The sequence below is a fragment of the Garra rufa genome, unplaced genomic scaffold (assembly GCF_049309525.1).
Source record: "Garra rufa unplaced genomic scaffold, GarRuf1.0 hap1_unplaced_003, whole genome shotgun sequence".
NCBI lineage: Eukaryota > Metazoa > Chordata > Actinopteri > Cypriniformes > Cyprinidae > Garra > Garra rufa.
Window position 1 is genome coordinate 8,156,606 of NW_027394278.1, and position 15,732 is coordinate 8,172,337.

General features: G+C 40.0%; 24 non-coding genes across 24 annotated transcripts; all 24 read left to right on the forward strand.

Annotated features, from left to right (window-relative positions):
- The first annotated feature begins 598 nt into the window (after positions 1-598).
- On the forward strand, positions 599-717 carry LOC141310202 (5S ribosomal RNA). The gene has a single exon (XR_012347748.1). It is a non-coding gene; the product is annotated as a 5S ribosomal RNA (ribosomal RNA).
- Positions 718-1,448: 731 nt separating this feature from the next.
- LOC141309905 (5S ribosomal RNA) lies at positions 1,449-1,567 on the forward strand. Its single transcript, XR_012347452.1, has one exon. It is a non-coding gene; the product is annotated as a 5S ribosomal RNA (ribosomal RNA).
- An 84-nt stretch (positions 1,568-1,651) lies between these two features.
- On the forward strand, positions 1,652-1,770 carry LOC141310204 (5S ribosomal RNA). Its single transcript, XR_012347749.1, has one exon. It is a non-coding gene; the product is annotated as a 5S ribosomal RNA (ribosomal RNA).
- Positions 1,771-2,500: 730 nt separating this feature from the next.
- Positions 2,501-2,619, forward strand: LOC141310205 (5S ribosomal RNA). Its single transcript, XR_012347750.1, has one exon. It is a non-coding gene; the product is annotated as a 5S ribosomal RNA (ribosomal RNA).
- Positions 2,620-2,703: 84 nt separating this feature from the next.
- Positions 2,704-2,822, forward strand: LOC141310206 (5S ribosomal RNA). The gene has a single exon (XR_012347751.1). It is a non-coding gene; the product is annotated as a 5S ribosomal RNA (ribosomal RNA).
- A 730-nt stretch (positions 2,823-3,552) lies between these two features.
- On the forward strand, positions 3,553-3,671 carry LOC141309974 (5S ribosomal RNA). Its single transcript, XR_012347520.1, has one exon. It is a non-coding gene; the product is annotated as a 5S ribosomal RNA (ribosomal RNA).
- Positions 3,672-3,755: 84 nt separating this feature from the next.
- Positions 3,756-3,874, forward strand: LOC141310421 (5S ribosomal RNA). Its single transcript, XR_012347966.1, has one exon. It is a non-coding gene; the product is annotated as a 5S ribosomal RNA (ribosomal RNA).
- Positions 3,875-4,604: 730 nt separating this feature from the next.
- On the forward strand, positions 4,605-4,723 carry LOC141310310 (5S ribosomal RNA). The gene has a single exon (XR_012347855.1). It is a non-coding gene; the product is annotated as a 5S ribosomal RNA (ribosomal RNA).
- Positions 4,724-5,453: 730 nt separating this feature from the next.
- Positions 5,454-5,572, forward strand: LOC141309906 (5S ribosomal RNA). The gene has a single exon (XR_012347453.1). It is a non-coding gene; the product is annotated as a 5S ribosomal RNA (ribosomal RNA).
- An 84-nt stretch (positions 5,573-5,656) lies between these two features.
- Positions 5,657-5,775, forward strand: LOC141311696 (5S ribosomal RNA). Its single transcript, XR_012349156.1, has one exon. It is a non-coding gene; the product is annotated as a 5S ribosomal RNA (ribosomal RNA).
- A 730-nt stretch (positions 5,776-6,505) lies between these two features.
- On the forward strand, positions 6,506-6,624 carry LOC141309976 (5S ribosomal RNA). The gene has a single exon (XR_012347522.1). It is a non-coding gene; the product is annotated as a 5S ribosomal RNA (ribosomal RNA).
- An 84-nt stretch (positions 6,625-6,708) lies between these two features.
- On the forward strand, positions 6,709-6,827 carry LOC141310422 (5S ribosomal RNA). Its single transcript, XR_012347967.1, has one exon. It is a non-coding gene; the product is annotated as a 5S ribosomal RNA (ribosomal RNA).
- Positions 6,828-7,557: 730 nt separating this feature from the next.
- LOC141310311 (5S ribosomal RNA) lies at positions 7,558-7,676 on the forward strand. Its single transcript, XR_012347856.1, has one exon. It is a non-coding gene; the product is annotated as a 5S ribosomal RNA (ribosomal RNA).
- Positions 7,677-8,406: 730 nt separating this feature from the next.
- LOC141310207 (5S ribosomal RNA) lies at positions 8,407-8,525 on the forward strand. The gene has a single exon (XR_012347752.1). It is a non-coding gene; the product is annotated as a 5S ribosomal RNA (ribosomal RNA).
- A 730-nt stretch (positions 8,526-9,255) lies between these two features.
- LOC141309907 (5S ribosomal RNA) lies at positions 9,256-9,374 on the forward strand. Its single transcript, XR_012347454.1, has one exon. It is a non-coding gene; the product is annotated as a 5S ribosomal RNA (ribosomal RNA).
- Positions 9,375-9,458: 84 nt separating this feature from the next.
- LOC141311698 (5S ribosomal RNA) lies at positions 9,459-9,577 on the forward strand. The gene has a single exon (XR_012349157.1). It is a non-coding gene; the product is annotated as a 5S ribosomal RNA (ribosomal RNA).
- Positions 9,578-10,307: 730 nt separating this feature from the next.
- LOC141310209 (5S ribosomal RNA) lies at positions 10,308-10,426 on the forward strand. Its single transcript, XR_012347755.1, has one exon. It is a non-coding gene; the product is annotated as a 5S ribosomal RNA (ribosomal RNA).
- A 1,372-nt stretch (positions 10,427-11,798) lies between these two features.
- On the forward strand, positions 11,799-11,917 carry LOC141309908 (5S ribosomal RNA). The gene has a single exon (XR_012347455.1). It is a non-coding gene; the product is annotated as a 5S ribosomal RNA (ribosomal RNA).
- An 84-nt stretch (positions 11,918-12,001) lies between these two features.
- LOC141310210 (5S ribosomal RNA) lies at positions 12,002-12,120 on the forward strand. Its single transcript, XR_012347756.1, has one exon. It is a non-coding gene; the product is annotated as a 5S ribosomal RNA (ribosomal RNA).
- Positions 12,121-12,844: 724 nt separating this feature from the next.
- LOC141309977 (5S ribosomal RNA) lies at positions 12,845-12,963 on the forward strand. The gene has a single exon (XR_012347524.1). It is a non-coding gene; the product is annotated as a 5S ribosomal RNA (ribosomal RNA).
- An 84-nt stretch (positions 12,964-13,047) lies between these two features.
- LOC141310423 (5S ribosomal RNA) lies at positions 13,048-13,166 on the forward strand. The gene has a single exon (XR_012347968.1). It is a non-coding gene; the product is annotated as a 5S ribosomal RNA (ribosomal RNA).
- Positions 13,167-13,896: 730 nt separating this feature from the next.
- On the forward strand, positions 13,897-14,015 carry LOC141310365 (5S ribosomal RNA). The gene has a single exon (XR_012347910.1). It is a non-coding gene; the product is annotated as a 5S ribosomal RNA (ribosomal RNA).
- A 730-nt stretch (positions 14,016-14,745) lies between these two features.
- LOC141309909 (5S ribosomal RNA) lies at positions 14,746-14,864 on the forward strand. Its single transcript, XR_012347456.1, has one exon. It is a non-coding gene; the product is annotated as a 5S ribosomal RNA (ribosomal RNA).
- Positions 14,865-14,948: 84 nt separating this feature from the next.
- On the forward strand, positions 14,949-15,067 carry LOC141311700 (5S ribosomal RNA). Its single transcript, XR_012349159.1, has one exon. It is a non-coding gene; the product is annotated as a 5S ribosomal RNA (ribosomal RNA).
- The last annotated feature ends 665 nt before the right edge of the window (positions 15,068-15,732 follow it).

Here is a 15,732-nt window from a genome sequence, read left to right on the forward strand (position 1 = left end):
TGCTCTTAACATTTTAAGTGTGTGTGTGTCTTAAATAAATGGATGGTTGGCCTGCCATGTGACTAGACACATGACAGGAAGCAGGAAGTACAACTGTATAAGAGAGCAGTATGACAAACAAAGGACAGTCACCAAACTGTTGGATTAAGGAGTTTGCTAATTTTAGAGCTCACCTTTCCATTCACCACCTGCAAACTTTGGATTACACTTTCTGTGGATTGTATATACAATGGTGGACACTCACATTGGACTTATCAACACACTAGGATTCTTGGACTGTTTTTAGGGTATGGACAAATGAACTGTATTCTTTTAACAGCATTTACCTAGTTTTATCGTGTTGTTTTAAAGTCTTTTATGTGAACCTTGTATATAAACCAAATCTATTTAAACCAATCTTCTTTTATGTCTCATTCTTTTAACCACTAGTCATCTCTCACAGTTAAATCTGACCCCATTTTAATCTAGTAACTCTGGATGGGAGACCGCCTGGGAATACCAGGTGCTGTAAGCTTTTGCCTTTTCTTCACTATTTATATAATATGCTGGCTTTTACGGAGGCTGATCTTTAAATAGCCCACTTTTTGGAGCAGTCCTCGCTTACGGCCATACTGCGCTGAGACCGCCCGATCTCGTCTGATCTCGGAAGCAAAGCAGCGTCGGGCCTGGTTAGTACTTGGATGGGAGACCGCCTGGGAATACCAGGTGCTGTAAGCTTTTGCCTTTTCTTCACTATTTATATAATATGCTGGCTTTTAGAAAGACGTGTTTTACCGCTCTATTTATTACAATCATTTAAATGTATTATAGAGTGTTAAGTGTTTTACATGTTTTTTTAGGCCATTTTATTGCTCTTAACATTTTAAGTGTGTGTGTGTCTTAAATAAATGGATGGTTGGCCTGCCATGTGACTAGACACATGACAGGAAGCAGGAAGTACAACTGTATAAGGGAGCAGCATGACATACAAAGGACAGTCACCAAACTGTTGGATTAAGGAGTTTGCTAATTTTAGAGCTCACCTTTCCATTCACCACCTGCAAACTTTGGATTACACTTTCTGTGGATTGTATATACAATGGTGGACACTCACATTGGACTTATCAACACACTGGGATTCTTGGACTGTTTTTAGGGTATGGACAAATGAACTGTATTCTTTTAACAGCATTTACCTAGTTTTATCGTGTTGTTTTAAAGTCTTTTTATGTGAACCTTGTATATAAACCAAATCTATTTAAACCAATCTTCTTTTATGTCTCATTCTTTTAACCACTAGTCATCTCTCACAGTTAAATCTGACCCCATTTTAATCTTGTAACTCTGGATGGGAGACCGCCTGGGAATACCAGGTGCTGTAAGCTTTTGCCTTTTCTTCACTATTTATATAATATGATGGCTTTTACGGAGGCTGATCTATAAATAGCCCACTTTTTGGAGCAGTACTCGCTTACGGCCATACTGCGCTGAGAGCGCCCGATCTCGTCTGATCTCGGAAGCAAAGCAGCGTCGGGCCTGGTTAGTACTTAGATGGGAGACCGCCTGGGAATACCAGGTGCTGTAAGCTTTTGCCTTTTCTTCACTATTTATATAATATGCTGGCTTTTACGGAGGCTGATCTTTAAATAGCCCACTTTTTGGAGCAGCCCTCGCTTACGGCCATACTGCGCTGAGACCGCCCGATCTCGTCTGATCTCGGAAGCAAAGCAGCGTCGGGCCTGGTTAGTACTTGGATGGGAGACCGCCTGGGAATACCAGGTGCTGTAAGCTTTTGCCTTTTCTTCACTATTTATATAATATGCTGGCTTTTAGAAAGACGTGTTTTACCGCTCTATTTATTACAATCATTTAAATGTATTATAGAGTGTTAAGTGTTTTACATGTTTTTTTAGGCCATTTTATTGCTCTTAACATTTTAAGTGTGTGTGTGTCTTAAATAAATGGATGGTTGGCCTGCCATGTGACTAGACACATGACAGGAAGCAGGAAGTACAACTGTATAAGAGAGCAGCATGACAAACAAAGGACAGTCACCAAACTGTTGGATTAAGGAGTTTGCTAATTTTAGAGCTCACCTTTCCATTCACCACCTGCAAACTTTGGATTACACTTTCTGTGGATTGTATATACAATGGTGGACACTCACATTGGACTTATCAACACACTAGGATTCTTGGACTGTTTTTAGGGTATGGACAAATGAACTGTATTCTTTTAACAGCATTTACCTAGTTTTATCGTGTTGTTTTAAAGTCTTTTATGTTAACCTTGTATATAAACCAAATCTATTTAAACCAATCTTCTTTTATGTCTCATTCTTTTAACCACTACTCATCTCTCACAGTTAAATCTGACCCCATTTTAATCTTGTAACTCTGGATGGGAGACCGCCTGGGAATACCAGGTGCTGTAAGCTTTTGCCTTTTCTTCACTATTTATATAATATGCTGGCTTTTACGGAGGCTGATCTTCAAATAGCCCACTTTTTGGAGCAGCCCTCGCTTACGGCCATACTGCGCTGAGACCGCCCGATCTCGTCTGATCTCGGAAGCAAAGCAGCGTCGGGCCTGGTTAGTACTTGGATGGGAGACCGCCTGGGAATACCAGGTGCTGTAAGCTTTTGCCTTTTCTTCACTATTTATATAATATGCTGGCTTTTACGGAGGCTGATCTTTAAATAGCCCACTTTTTGGAGCAGCCCTCGCTTACGGCCATACTGCGCTGAGACCGCCCGATCTCGTCTGATCTCGGAAGCAAAGCAGCGTCGGGCCTGGTTAGTACTTGGATGGGAGACCGCCTGGGAATACCAGGTGCTGTAAGCTTTTGCCTTTTCTTCACTATTTATATAATATGCTGGCTTTTAGAAAGACGTGTTTTACCGCTCTATTTATTACAATCATTTAAATGTATTATAGAGTGTTAAGTGTTTTACATGTTTTTTTAGGCCATTTTATTGCTCTTAACATTTTAAGTGTGTGTGTGTCTTAAATAAATGGATGGTTGGCCTGCCATGTGACTAGACACATGACAGGAAGCAGGAAGTACAACTGTATAAGAGAGCAGTATGACAAACAAAGGACAGTCACCAAACTGTTGGATTAAGGAGTTTGCTAATTTTAGAGCTCACCTTTCCATTCACCACCTGCAAACTTTGGATTACACTTTCTGTGGATTGTATATACAATGGTGGACACTCACATTGGACTTATCAACACACTGGGATTCTTGGACTGTTTTTAGGGTATGGACAAATGAACTGTATTCTTTTAACAGCATTTACCTAGTTTTATCGTGTTGTTTTAAAGTCTTTTATGTGAACCTTGTATAAAAACCAAATCTATTTAAACCAATCTTCTTTTATGTCTCATTCTTTTAACCACTAGTCATCTCTCACAGTTAATTCTGACCCCATTTTAATGTTGTAACTCTGGATGGGAGACCGCCTGGGAATACCTGGTGCTGTAAGCTTTTGCCTTTTCTTCACTATTTATATAATATGATGGCTTTTACGGAGGCTGATCTATAAATAACCCACTTTTTGGAGCAGTCTTCGCTTACGGCCATACTGCGCTGAGTGCGCCCGATCTCGTCTGATCTCGGAAGCAAAGCAGCGTCGGGCCTGGTTAGTACTTAGATGGGAGACCGCCTGGGAATACCAGGTGCTGTAAGCTTTTGCCTTTTCTTCACTATTTATATAATATGCTGGCTTTTACGGAGGCTGATCTTTAAATAGCCCACTTTTTGGAGCAGCCCTCACTTACGGCCATACCGCGCTGAGACCGCCCTATCTCGTCTGATCTCGGAAGCAAAGCAGCGTCGGGCCTGGTTAGTACTTGGATGGGAGACCGCCTGGGAATACCAGGTGCTGTAAGCTTTTGCCTTTTCTTCACTATTTATATAATATGCTGGCTTTTAGAAAGACGTGTTTTACCGCTCTATTTATTACAATCATTTAAATGTATTATAGAGTGTTAAGTGTTTTACATGTTTTTTTAGGCCATTTTATTGCTCTTAACATTTTAAGTGTGTGTGTGTCTTAAATAAATGGATGGTTGGCCTGCCATGTGACTAGACACATGACAGGAAGCAGGAAGTACAACTGTATAAGAGAGCAGCATGACAAACAAAGGACAGTCACCAAACTGTTGGATTAAGGAGTTTGCTAATTTTAGAGCTCACCTTTCCATTCACCACCTGCAAACTTTGGATTACACTTTCTGTGGATTGTATATACAATGGTGGACACTCACATTGGACTTATCAACACACTAGGATTCTTGGACTGTTTTTAGGGTATGGACAAATGAACTGTATTCTTTTAACAGCATTTACCTAGTTTTATCGTGTTGTTTTAAAGTCTTTTATGTTAACCTTGTATATAAACCAAATCTATTTAAACCAATCTTCTTTTATGTCTCATTCTTTTAACCACTACTCATCTCTCACAGTTAAATCTGACCCCATTTTAATCTTGTAACTCTGGATGGGAGACCGCCTGGGAATACCAGGTGCTGTAAGCTTTTGCCTTTTCTTCACTATTTATATAATATGCTGGCTTTTACGGAGGCTGATCTTTAAATAGGCCACTTTTTGGAGCAGCCCTCGCTTACGGCCATACCGCGCTGAGACCGCCCAATCTCGTCTGATCTCGGAAGCAAAGCAGCGTCGGGCCTGGTTAGTACTTGGATGGGAGACCGCCTGGGAATACCAGGTGCTGTAAGCTTTTGCCTTTTCTTCACTATTTATATAATATGCTGGCTTTTAGAAAGACGTGTTTTACCGCTCTATTTATTACAATCATTTAAATGTATTATAGAGTGTTAAGTGTTTTACATGTTTTTTTAGGCCATTTTATTGCTCTTAACATTTTAAGTGTGTGTGTGTCTTAAATAAATGGATGGTTGGCCTGCCATGTGACTAGACACATGACAGGAAGCAGGAAGTACAACTGTATAAGAGAGCAGCATGACAAACAAAGGACAGTCACCAAACTGTTGGATTAAGGAGTTTGCTAATTTTAGAGCTCACCTTTCCATTCACCACCTGCAAACTTTGGATTACACTTTCTGTGGATTGTATATACAATGGTGGACACTCACATTGGACTTATCAACACACTGGGATTCTTGGACTGTTTTTAGGGTATGGACAAATGAACTGTATTCTTTTAACAGCATTTACCTAGTTTTATCGTGTTGTTTTAAAGTCTTTTATGTGAACCTTGTATATAAACCAAATCTATTTAAACCAATCTTCTTTTATGTCTCATTCTTTTAACCACTAGTCATCTCTCACAGTTAAATCTGACCCCATTTTAATCTTGTAACTCTGGATGGGAGACCGCCTGGGAATACCAGGTGCTGTAAGCTTTTGCCTTTTCTTCACTATTTATATAATATGATGGCTTTTACGGAGGCTGATCTATAAATAGCCCACTTTTTGGAGCAGTACTCGCTTACGGCCATACTGCGCTGAGAGCGCCCGATCTCGTCTGATCTCGGAAGCAAAGCAGCGTCGGGCCTGGTTAGTACTTAGATGGGAGACCGCCTGGGAATACCAGGTGCTGTAAGCTTTTGCCTTTTCTTCACTATTTATATAATATGCTGGCTTTTACGGAGGCTGATCTTTAAATAGGCCACTTTTTGGAGCAGCCCTCGCTTACGGCCATACCGCGCTGAGACCGCCCGATCTCGTCTGATCTCGGAAGCAAAGCAGCGTCGGGCCTGGTTAGTACTTGGATGGGAGACCGCCTGGGAATACCAGGTGCTGTAAGCTTTTGCCTTTTCTTCACTATTTATATAATATGCTGGCTTTTAGAAAGACGTGTTTTACCGCTCTATTTATTACAATCATTTAAATGTATTATAGAGTGTTAAGTGTTTTACATGTTTTTTTAGGCCATTTTATTGCTCTTAACATTTTAAGTGTGTGTGTGTCTTAAATAAATGGATGGTTGGCCTGCCATGTGACTAGACACATGACAGGAAGCAGGAAGTACAACTGTATAAGAGAGCAGTATGACAAACAAAGGACAGTCACCAAACTGTTGGATTAAGGAGTTTGCTAATTTTAGAGCTCACCTTTCCATTCACCACCTGCAAACTTTGGATTACACTTTCTGTGGATTGTATATACAATGGTGGACACTCACATTGGACTTATCAACACACTGGGATTCTTGGACTGTTTTTAGGGTATGGACAAATGAACTGTATTCTTTTAACAGCATTTACCTAGTTTTATCGTGTTGTTTTAAAGTCTTTTATGTGAACCTTGTATAAAAACCAAATCTATTTAAACCAATCTTCTTTTATGTCTCATTCTTTTAACCACTAGTCATCTCTCACAGTTAATTCTGACCCCATTTTAATGTTGTAACTCTGGATGGGAGACCGCCTGGGAATACCTGGTGCTGTAAGCTTTTGCCTTTTCTTCACTATTTATATAATATGATGGCTTTTACGGAGGCTGATCTATAAATAACCCACTTTTTGGAGCAGTCTTCGCTTACGGCCATACTGCGCTGAGTGCGCCCGATCTCGTCTGATCTCGGAAGCAAAGCAGCGTCGGGCCTGGTTAGTACTTAGATGGGAGACCGCCTGGGAATACCAGGTGCTGTAAGCTTTTGCCTTTTCTTCACTATTTATATAATATGCTGGCTTTTACGGAGGCTGATCTTTAAATAGCCCACTTTTTGGAGCAGCCCTCACTTACGGCCATACCGCGCTGAGACCGCCCTATCTCGTCTGATCTCGGAAGCAAAGCAGCGTCGGGCCTGGTTAGTACTTGGATGGGAGACCGCCTGGGAATACCAGGTGCTGTAAGCTTTTGCCTTTTCTTCACTATTTATATAATATGCTGGCTTTTAGAAAGACGTGTTTTACCGCTCTATTTATTACAATCATTTAAATGTATTATAGAGTGTTAAGTATTTTACATGTTTTTTTAGGCCATTTTATTGCTCTTAACATTTTAAGTGTGTGTGTGTCTTAAATAAATGGATGGTTGGCCTGCCATGTGACTAGACACATGACAGGAAGCAGGAAGTACAACTGTATAAGAGAGCAGCATGACAAACAAAGGACAGTCACCAAACTGTTGGATTAAGGAGTTTGCTAATTTTAGAGCTCACCTTTCCATTCACCACCTGCAAACTTTGGATTACACTTTCTGTGGATTGTATATACAATGGTGGACACTCACATTGGACTTATCAACACACTAGGATTCTTGGACTGTTTTTAGGGTATGGACAAATGAACTGTATTCTTTTAACAGCATTTACCTAGTTTTATCGTGTTGTTTTAAAGTCTTTTATGTTAACCTTGTATATAAACCAAATCTATTTAAACCAATCTTCTTTTATGTCTCATTCTTTTAACCACTACTCATCTCTCACAGTTAAATCTGACCCCATTTTAATCTTGTAACTCTGGATGGGAGACCGCCTGGGAATACCAGGTGCTGTAAGCTTTTGCCTTTTCTTCACTATTTATATAATATGCTGGCTTTTACGGAGGCTGATCTTTAAATAGGCCACTTTTTGGAGCAGCCCTCGCTTACGGCCATACCGCGCTGAGACCGCCCAATCTCGTCTGATCTCGGAAGCAAAGCAGCGTCGGGCCTGGTTAGTACTTGGATGGGAGACCGCCTGGGAATACCAGGTGCTGTAAGCTTTTGCCTTTTCTTCACTATTTATATAATATGCTGGCTTTTAGAAAGACGTGTTTTACCGCTCTATTTATTACAATCATTTAAATGTATTATAGAGTGTTAAGTGTTTTACATGTTTTTTTAGGCCATTTTATTGCTCTTAACATTTTAAGTGTGTGTGTGTCTTAAATAAATGGATGGTTGGCCTGCCATGTGACTAGACACATGACAGGAAGCAGGAAGTACAACTGTATAAGAGAGCAGCATGACAAACAAAGGACAGTCACCAAACTGTTGGATTAAGGAGTTTGCTAATTTTAGAGCTCACCTTTCCATTCACCACCTGCAAACTTTGGATTACACTTTTTGTGGATTGTATATACAATGGTGGACACTCACATTTGACTTATCAACACACTAGGATTCTTGGACTGTTTTTAGGGTATGGACAAATGAACTGTATTCTTTTAACAGCATTTACCTAGTTTTATCGTGTTGTTTTAAAGTCTTTTATGTTAACCTTGTATATAAACCAAATCTATTTAAACCAATCTTCTTTTATGTCTCATTCTTTTAACCACTACTCATCTCTCACAGTTAAATCTGACCCCATTTTAATCTTGTAACTCTGGATGGGAGACCGCCTGGGAATACCAGGTGCTGTAAGCTTTTGCCTTTTCTTCACTATTTATATAATATGCTGGCTTTTACGGAGGCTGATCTTTAAATAGCCCACTTTTTGGAGCAGCCCTCGCTTACGGCCATACTGCGCTGAGACCGCCCGATCTCGTCTGATCTCGGAAGCAAAGCAGCGTCGGGCCTGGTTAGTACTTGGATGGGAGACCGCCTGGGAATACCAGGTGCTGTAAGCTTTTGCCTTTTCTTCACTATTTATATAATATGCTGGCTTTTAGAAAGACGTGTTTTACCGCTCTATTTATTACAATCATTTAAATGTATTATAGAGTGTTAAGTGTTTTACATGTTTTTTTAGGCCATTTTATTGCTCTTAACATTTTAAGTGTGTGTGTGTCTTAAATAAATGGATGGTTGGCCTGCCATGTGACTAGACACATGACAGGAAGCAGGAAGTACAACTGTATAAGAGAGCAGCATGACAAACAAAGGACAGTCACCAAACTGTTGGATTAAGGAGTTTGCTAATTTTAGAGCTCACCTTTCCATTCACCACCTGCAAACTTTGGATTACACTTTCTGTGGATTGTATATACAATGGTGGACACTCACATTGGACTTATCAACACACTGGGATTCTTGGACTGTTTTTAGGGTATGGACAAATGAACTGTATTCTTTTAACAGCATTTACCTAGTTTTATCGTGTTGTTTTAAAGTCTTTTATGTGAACCTTGTATATAAACCAAATCTATTTAAACCAATCTTCTTTTATGTCTCATTCTTTTAACCACTAGTCATCTCTCACAGTTAAATCTGACCCCATTTTAATCTTGTAACTCTGGATGGGAGACCGCCTGGGAATACCAGGTGCTGTAAGCTTTTGCCTTTTCTTCACTATTTATATAATATGATGGCTTTTACGGAGGCTGATCTATAAATAGCCCACTTTTTGGAGCAGTACTCGCTTACGGCCATACTGCGCTGAGAGCGCCCGATCTCGTCTGATCTCGGAAGCAAAGCAGCGTCGGGCCTGGTTAGTACTTAGATGGGAGACCGCCTGGGAATACCAGGTGCTGTAAGCTTTTGCCTTTTCTTCACTATTTATATAATATGCTGGCTTTTACGGAGGCTGATCTTTAAATAGGCCACTTTTTGGAGCAGCCCTCGCTTACGGCCATACCGCGCTGAGACCGCCCGATCTCGTCTGATCTCGGAAGCAAAGCAGCGTCGGGCCTGGTTAGTACTTGGATGGGAGACCGCCTGGGAATACCAGGTGCTGTAAGCTTTTGCCTTTTCTTCACTATTTATATAATATGCTGGCTTTTAGAAAGACGTGTTTTACCGCTCTATTTATTACAATCATTTAAATGTATTATAGAGTGTTAAGTGTTTTACATGTTTTTTTAGGCCATTTTATTGCTCTTAACATTTTAAGTGTGTGTGTGTCTTAAATAAATGGATGGTTGGCCTGCCATGTGACTAGACACATGACAGGAAGCAGGAAGTACAACTGTATAAGAGAGCAGTATGACAAACAAAGGACAGTCACCAAACTGTTGGATTAAGGAGTTTGCTAATTTTAGAGCTCACCTTTCCATTCACCACCTGCAAACTTTGGATTACACTTTCTGTGGATTGTATATACAATGGTGGACACTCACATTGGACTTATCAACACACTAGGATTCTTGGACTGTTTTTAGGGTATGGACAAATGAACTGTATTCTTTTAACAGCATTTACCTAGTTTTATCGTGTTGTTTTAAAGTCTTTTATGTGAACCTTGTATATAAACCAAATCTATTTAAACCAATCTTCTTTTATGTCTCATTCTTTTAACCACTAGTCATCTCTCACAGTTAAATCTGACCCCATTTTAATCTAGTAACTCTGGATGGGAGACCGCCTGGGAATACCAGGTGCTGTAAGCTTTTGCCTTTTCTTCACTATTTATATAATATGCTGGCTTTTACGGAGGCTGATCTTTAAATAGCCCACTTTTTGGAGCAGTCCTCGCTTACGGCCATACTGCGCTGAGACCGCCCGATCTCGTCTGATCTCGGAAGCAAAGCAGCGTCGGGCCTGGTTAGTACTTGGATGGGAGACCGCCTGGGAATACCAGGTGCTGTAAGCTTTTGCCTTTTCTTCACTATTTATATAATATGCTGGCTTTTAGAAAGACGTGTTTTACCGCTCTATTTATTACAATCATTTAAATGTATTATAGAGTGTTAAGTGTTTTACATGTTTTTTAGGCCATTTTATTACTCTTAACATTTTAAGTGTGTGTGTGTGTCTTTAATAAATGGATGGTTGGCCTGCCATGTGACTAGACACATGACAGGAAGCAGGAAGTACAACTGTATAAGAGAGCAGCATGACAAAAAAAGTCACCAAACTGTTGGATTAAGGAGTTGCTAATTTTAGAGCTCACCTTTCCATTCACCACCTGCAAACTTTGGATTACACTTTCTGTGGATTGTATATACAATGGTGGACACTCACATTGGACTTATCAACACACTGGGATTCTTGGACTGTTTTTAGGGTATGGACAAATGAACTGTATTCTTTTAACAGCATTTACCTAGTTTTATCGTGTTGTTTTAAAGTCTTTTATGTGAACCTTGTATATAAACCAAATCTATTTAAACCAATCTTCTTTTATGTCTCATTCTTTTAACCACTAGTCATCTCTCACAGTTAAATCTGACCCCATTTTAATCTTGTAACTCTGGATGGGAGACCGCCTGGGAATACCAGGTGCTGTAAGCTTTTGCCTTTTCTTCACTATTTATATAATATGCTGGCTTTTAGAAAGACGTGTTTTACCGCTCTATTTATTACAATCATTTAAATGTATTATAGAGTGTTAAGTGTTTTACATGTTTTTTTAGGCCATTTTATTGCTCTTAACATTTTAAGTGTGTGTGTGTCTTAAATAAATGGATGGTTGGCCTGCCATGTGACTAGACACATGACAGGAAGCAGGAAGTACAACTGTATAAGGGAGCAGCATGACATACAAAGGACAGTCACCAAACTGTTGGATTAAGGAGTTTGCTAATTTTAGAGCTCACCTTTCCATTCACCACCTGCAAACTTTGGATTACACTTTCTGTGGATTGTATATACAATGGTGGACACTCACATTGGACTTATCAACACACTGGGATTCTTGGACTGTTTTTAGGGTATGGACAAATGAACTGTATTCTTTTAACAGCATTTACCTAGTTTTATCGTGTTGTTTTAAAGTCTTTTTATGTGAACCTTGTATATAAACCAAATCTATTTAAACCAATCTTCTTTTATGTCTCATTCTTTTAACCACTAGTCATCTCTCACAGTTAAATCTGACCCCATTTTAATCTTGTAACTCTGGATGGGAGACCGCCTGGGAATACCAGGTGCTGTAAGCTTTTGCCTTTTCTTCACTATTTATATAATATGATGGCTTTTACGGAGGCTGATCTATAAATAGCCCACTTTTTGGAGCAGTACTCGCTTACGGCCATACTGCGCTGAGAGCGCCCGATCTCGTCTGATCTCGGAAGCAAAGCAGCGTCGGGCCTGGTTAGTACTTAGATGGGAGACCGCCTGGGAATACCAGGTGCTGTAAGCTTTTGCCTTTTCTTCACTATTTATATAATATGCTGGCTTTTACGGAGGCTGATCTTTAAATAGCCCACTTTTTGGAGCAGCCCTCGCTTACGGCCATACTGCGCTGAGACCGCCCGATCTCGTCTGATCTCGGAAGCAAAGCAGCGTCGGGCCTGGTTAGTACTTGGATGGGAGACCGCCTGGGAATACCAGGTGCTGTAAGCTTTTGCCTTTTCTTCACTATTTATATAATATGCTGGCTTTTAGAAAGACGTGTTTTACCGCTCTATTTATTACAATCATTTAAATGTATTATAGAGTGTTAAGTGTTTTACATGTTTTTTTAGGCCATTTTATTGCTCTTAACATTTTAAGTGTGTGTGTGTCTTTAATAAATGGATGGTTGGCCTGCCATGTGACTAGACACATGACAGGAAGCAGGAAGTACAACTGTATAAGAGAGCAGCATGACAAAAAAAGTCACCAAACTGTTGGATTAAGGAGTTGCTAATTTTAGAGCTCACCTTTCCATTCACCACCTGCAAACTTTGGATTACACTTTCTGTGGATTGTATATACAATGGTGGACACTCACATTGGACTTATCAACACACTGGGATTCTTGGACTGTTTTTAGGGTATGGACAAATGAACTGTATTCTTTTAACAGCATTTACCTAGTTTTATCGTGTTGTTTTAAAGTCTTTTATGTGAACCTTGTATAAAAACCAAATCTATTTAAACCAATCTTCTTTTATGTCTTATTCTTTTAACCACTAGTCATCTCTCACAGTTAATTCTGACCCCATTTTAATGTTGTAACTCTGGATGGGAGACCGCCTGGGAATACCTGGTGCTGTAAGCTTTTGCCTTTTCTTCACTATTTATATAATATGATGGCTTTTACGGAGGCTGATCTATAAATAACCCACTTTTTGGAGCAGTCTTCGCTTACGGCCATACTGCGCTGAGTGCGCCCGATCTCGTCTGATCTCGGAAGCAAAGCAGCGTCGGGCCTGGTTAGTACTTAGATGGGAGACCGCCTGGGAATACCAGGTGCTGTAAGCTTTTGCCTTTTCTTCACTATTTATATAATATGCTGGCTTTTACGGAGGCTGATCTTTAAATAGCCCACTTTTTGGAGCAGCCCTCACTTACGGCCATACCGCGCTGAGACCGCCCTATCTCGTCTGATCTCGGAAGCAAAGCAGCGTCGGGCCTGGTTAGTACTTGGATGGGAGACCGCCTGGGAATACCAGGTGCTGTAAGCTTTTGCCTTTTCTTCACTATTTATATAATATGCTGGCTTTTAGAAAGACGTGTTTTACCGCTCTATTTATTACAATCATTTAAATGTATTATAGAGTGTTAAGTGTTTTACATGTTTTTTTAGGCCATTTTATTGCTCTTAACATTTTAAGTGTGTGTGTGTCTTAAATAAATGGATGGTTGGCCTGCCATGTGACTAGACACATGACAGGAAGCAGGAAGTACAACTGTATAAGAGAGCAGCATGACAAACAAAGGACAGTCACCAAACTGTTGGATTAAGGAGTTTGCTAATTTTAGAGCTCACCTTTCCATTCACCACCTGCAAACTTTGGATTACACTTTCTGTGGATTGTATATACAATGGTGGACACTCACATTGGACTTATCAACACACTAGGATTCTTGGACTGTTTTTAGGGTATGGACAAATGAACTGTATTCTTTTAACAGCATTTACCTAGTTTTATCGTGTTGTTTTAAAGTCTTTTATGTTAACCTTGTATATAAACCAAATCTATTTAAACCAATCTTCTTTTATGTCTCATTCTTTTAACCACTACTCATCTCTCACAGTTAAATCTGACCCCATTTTAATCTTGTAACTCTGGATGGGAGACCGCCTGGGAATACCAGGTGCTGTAAGCTTTTGCCTTTTCTTCACTATTTATATAATATGCTGGCTTTTACGGAGGCTGATCTTTAAATAGGCCACTTTTTGGAGCAGCCCTCGCTTACGGCCATACCGCGCTGAGACCGCCCAATCTCGTCTGATCTCGGAAGCAAAGCAGCGTCGGACCTGGTTAGTACTTGGATGGGAGACCGCCTGGGAATACCAGGTGCTGTAAGCTTTTGCCTTTTCTTCACTATTTATATAATATGCTGGCTTTTAGAAAGACGTGTTTTACCGCTCTATTTATTACAATCATTTAAATGTATTATAGAGTGTTAAGTGTTTTACATGTTTTTTTAGGCCATTTTATTGCTCTTAACATTTTAAGTGTGTGTGTGTCTTAAATAAATGGATGGTTGGCCTGCCATGTGACTAGACACATGACAGGAAGCAGGAAGTACAACTGTATAAGAGAGCAGCATGACAAACAAAGGACAGTCACCAAACTGTTGGATTAAGGAGTTTGCTAATTTTAGAGCTCACCTTTCCATTCACCACCTGCAAACTTTGGATTACACTTTTTGTGGATTGTATATACAATGGTGGACACTCACATTTGACTTATCAACACACTAGGATTCTTGGACTGTTTTTAGGGTATGGACAAATGAACTGTATTCTTTTAACAGCATTTACCTAGTTTTATCGTGTTGTTTTAAAGTCTTTTATGTTAACCTTGTATATAAACCAAATCTATTTAAACCAATCTTCTTTTATGTCTCATTCTTTTAACCACTAGTCATCTCTCACAGTTAAATCTGACCCCATTTTAATCTTGTAACTCTGGATGGGAGACCGCCTGGGAATACCAGGTGCTGTAAGCTTTTGCCTTTTCTTCACTATTTATATAATATGATGGCTTTTACGGAGGCTGATCTATAAATAGCCCACTTTTTGGAGCAGTACTCGCTTACGGCCATACTGCGCTGAGAGCGCCCGATCTCGTCTGATCTCGGAAGCAAAGCAGCGTCGGGCCTGGTTAGTACTTAGATGGGAGACCGCCTGGGAATACCAGGTGCTGTAAGCTTTTGCCTTTTCTTCACTATTTATATAATATGCTGGCTTTTACGGAGGCTGATCTTTAAATAGGCCACTTTTTGGAGCAGCCCTCGCTTACGGCCATACCGCGCTGAGACCGCCCGATCTCGTCTGATCTCGGAAGCAAAGCAGCGTCGGGCCTGGTTAGTACTTGGATGGGAGACCGCCTGGGAATACCAGGTGCTGTAAGCTTTTGCCTTTTCTTCACTATTTATATAATATGCTGGCTTTTAGAAAGACGTGTTTTACCGCTCTATTTATTACAATCATTTAAATGTATTATAGAGTGTTAAGTGTTTTACATGTTTTTTTAGGCCATTTTATTGCTCTTAACATTTTAAGTGTGTGTGTGTCTTAAATAAATGGATGGTTGGCCTGCCATGTGACTAGACACATGACAGGAAGCAGGAAGTACAACTGTATAAGAGAGCAGTATGACAAACAAAGGACAGTCACCAAACTGTTGGATTAAGGAGTTTGCTAATTTTAGAGCTCACCTTTCCATTCACCACCTGCAAACTTTGGATTACACTTTCTGTGGATTGTATATACAATGGTGGACACTCACATTGGACTTATCAACACACTGGGATTCTTGGACTGTTTTTAGGGTATGGACAAATGAACTGTATTCTTTTAACAGCATTTACCTAGTTTTATCGTGTTGTTTTAAAGTCTTTTATGTGAACCTTGTATAAAAACCAAATCTATTTAAACCAATCTTCTTTTATGTCTCATTCTTTTAACCACTAGTCATCTCTCACAGTTAATTCTGACCCCATTTTAATGTTGTAACTCTGGATGGGAGACCGCCTGGGAATACCTGGTGCTGTAAGCTTTTGCCTTTTCTTCACTAT